This window comes from Aulonocara stuartgranti (assembly GCF_965226115.1).
Source record: "Aulonocara stuartgranti genome assembly, chromosome: 19".
NCBI classification, from domain to species: Eukaryota; Metazoa; Chordata; class Actinopteri; order Cichliformes; family Cichlidae; genus Aulonocara; species Aulonocara stuartgranti.
The window spans coordinates 33730271-33733742 of record NC_138955.1 but is presented as its reverse complement, the minus strand read 5'-3'; positions in this window follow the sequence as shown (position 1 = coordinate 33733742).

The window sequence follows — 3472 nt, the reverse complement described above, 5'->3', positions numbered from 1 at the left end:
TTGTGAGGGTGTCCGCTCCCCAGGCTCCGAAAGCCTTGCCAGCCCTTGTGATCGGGGGGCACCGCCCACCAGGCGTGTGAAAGAAAGAAGAAAAAACCCGGACCGGGCCGCCTGGCCACCCTTTGTGCGGGTGTCCGCTCCCCAGGCTCCGAAAGCCTTGCCAGCCCTTCTGATCGGGTGGCACCGCCCACCAGGCGCGTGAAAGAAAGAAGAAAAGAAGAAAAAACCCGGACCGGGCCGCCTGGCCACCCTTTGTGCGGGTGTCCGCTCCCCAGGCTCCGAAAGCCTTGCGAGCCCTTGTGACCGGGTGGCACCGCCCACCAGGCGTGTGAAAGAAAGAAGAAAAGAAGAAAAAACCCGGACCGGGCCGCCTGGCCACCCTTTGTGCGGGTGTCCGCTCCCCAGGCTCCGAAAGCCTTGCCAGCCCTTGTGATCGGGTGGCACCGCCCACCAGGCGTGTGAAAGAAAGAAGAAAAGAAGAAAAAACCCGGACCGGGCCGCCTGGCCACCCTTTGTTAGGGTGTCCGCTCCCCAGGCTCCGAAAGCCTTGCCAGCCCTTGTGATCGGGTGGCACCGCCCACCAGGCGTGTGAAAGAAAGAAGAAAAGAAGAAAAAACCCGGACCGGGCCGCCTGGCCACCCTTTGTGCGGGTGTCCGCTCCCCAGGCTCCGAAAGCCTTGCCAGCCCTTGTGATCGGGTGGCACCGCCCACCAGGCGCGTGAAAGAAAGAAGAAAAGAAGAAAAAACCCGGACCGGGCCGCCTGGCCACCCTTTGTGTGGGTGTCCGCTCCCCAGGCTCCGAAAGCCTTGCCAGCCCTTGTGATCGGGTGGCACCGCCCACCAGGCGTGTGAAAGAAAGAAGAAAAGAAGAAAAAACCCGGACCGGGCCGCCTGGCCACCCTTTGTGCGGGTGTCCGCTCCCCAGGCTCCGAAAGCCTTGCCAGCCCTTGTGATCGGGTGGCACCGCCCACCAGGCGTGTGAAAGAAAGAAGAAAAGAAGAAAAAACCCGGACCGGGCCGCCTGGCCACCCTTTGTTAGGGTGTCCGCTCCCCAGGCTACGAAAGCCTTGCCAGCCCTTGTGATCGGGTGGCACCGCCCACCAGGCGTGTGAAAGAAAGAAGAAAAGAAGAAAAAACCCGGACCGGGCCGCCTGGCCACCCTTTGTGCGGGTGTCCGCTCCCCAGGCTCCGAAAGCCTTGCCAGCCCTTGTGATCGGGTGGCACCGCCCACCAGGCGTGTGAAAGAAAGAAGAAAAAACCCGGACCGGGCCGCCTGGCCACCCTTTGTGCGGGTGTCCGCTCCCCAGGCTCCGAAAGCCTTGCCAGCCCTTCTGATCGGGTGGCACCGCCCACCAGGCGCGTGAAAGAAAGAAGAAAAGAAGAAAAAACCCGGACCGGGCCGCCTGGCCACCCTTTGTGCGGGTGTCCGCTCCCCAGGCTCCGAAAGCCTTGCCAGCCCTTGTGACCGGGTGGCACCGCCCACCAGGCGTGTGAAAGAAAGAAGAAAAGAAGAAAAAACCCGGACCGGGCCGCCTGGCCACCCTTTGTGCGGGTGTCCGCTCCCCAGGCTCCGAAAGCCTTGCCAGCCCTTGTGATCGGGTGGCACCGCCCACCAGGCGTGTGAAAGAAAGAAGAAAAGAAGAAAAAACCCGGACCGGGCCGCCTGGCCACCCTTTGTGAGGGTGTCCGCTCCCCAGGCTCCGAAAGCCTTGCCAGCCCTTGTGATCGGGTGGCACCGCCCACCAGGCGTGTGAAAGAAAGAAGAAAAGAAGAAAAAACCCGGACCGGGCCGCCTGGCCACCCTTTGTGAGGGTGTCCGCTCCCCAGGCTCCGAAAGCCTTGCCAGCCCTTGTGATCGGGTGGCACCGCCCACCAGGCGTGTGAAAGAAAGAAGAAAAGAAGAAAAAACCCGGACCGGGCCGCCTGGCCACCCTTTGTGCGGGTGTCCGCTCCCCAGGCTCCGAAAGCCTTGCCAGCCCTTGTGATGGGGTGGCACCGCCCACCAGGCGTGTGAAAGAAAGAAGAAAAGAAGAAAAAACCCGGACCGGGCCGCCTGGCCACCCTTTGTGCGGGTGTCCGCTCCCCAGGCTCCGAAAGCCTTGCCAGCCCTTGTGATGGGGTGGCACCGCCCACCAGGCGTGTGAAAGAAAGAAGAAAAAACCCGGACCGGGCCGCCTGGCCACCCTTTGTGAGGGTGTCCGCTCCCCAGGCTCCGAAAGCCTTGCCAGCCCTTGTGATCGGGTGGCACCGCCCACCAGGCGTGTGAAAGAAAGAAGAAAAGAAGAAAAAACCCGGACCGGGCCGCCTGGCCACCCTTTGTGCGGGTGTCCGCTCCCCAGGCTACGAAAGCCTTGCCAGCCCTTGTGATCGGGTGGCACCGCCCACCAGGCGTGTGAAAGAAAGAAGAAAAGAAGAAAAAACCCGGACCGGGCCGCCTGGCCACCCTTTGTGCGGGTGTCCGCTCCCCAGGCTCCGAAAGCCTTGCCAGCCCTTGTGATCGGGTGGCACCGCCCACCAGGCGTGTGAAGGAAAGAAGAAAAGAAGAAAAAACCCGGACCGGGCCGCCTGGCCACCCTTTGTGCGGGTGTCCGCTCCCCAGGCTCCGAAAGCCTTGCCAGCCCTTGTGATGTGGTGGCACCGCCCACCAGGCGCGTGAAAGAAAGAAGAAAAGAAGAAAAAACCCGGACCGGGCCGCCTGGCCACCCTTTGTGCGGGTGTCCGCTCCCCAGGCTCCGAAAGCCTTGCCAGCCCTTGTGATCGGGTGGCACCGCCCACCAGGCGTGTGAAAGAAAGAAGAAAAGAAGAAAAAACCCGGACCGGGCCGCCTGGCCACCCTTTGTTAGGGTGTCCGCTCCCCAGGCTACGAAAGCCTTGCCAGCCCTTGTGATCGGGTGGCACCGCCCACCAGGCGTGTGAAAGAAAGAAGAAAAGAAGAAAAAACCCGGACCGGGCCGCCTGGCCACCCTTTGTGAGGGTGTCCGCTCCCCAGGCTCCGAAAGCCTTGCCAGCCCTTGTGATCGGGGGGCACCGCCCACCAGGCGTGTGAAAGAAAGAAGAAAAAACCCGGACCGGGCCGCCTGGCCACCCTTTGTGCGGGTGTCCGCTCCCCAGGCTCCGAAAGCCTTGCCAGCCCTTCTGATCGGGTGGCACCGCCCACCAGGCGCGTGAAAGAAAGAAGAAAAGAAGAAAAAACCCGGACCGGGCCGCCTGGCCACCCTTTGTGCGGGTGTCCGCTCCCCAGGCTCCGAAAGCCTTGCGAGCCCTTGTGACCGGGTGGCACCGCCCACCAGGCGTGTGAAAGAAAGAAGAAAAGAAGAAAAAACCCGGACCGGGCCGCCTGGCCACCCTTTGTGCGGGTGTCCGCTCCCCAGGCTCCGAAAGCCTTGCCAGCCCTTGTGATCGGGTGGCACCGCCCACCAGGCGTGTGAAAGAAAGAAGAAAAGAAGAAAAAACCCGGACCGGGCCGCCTGGC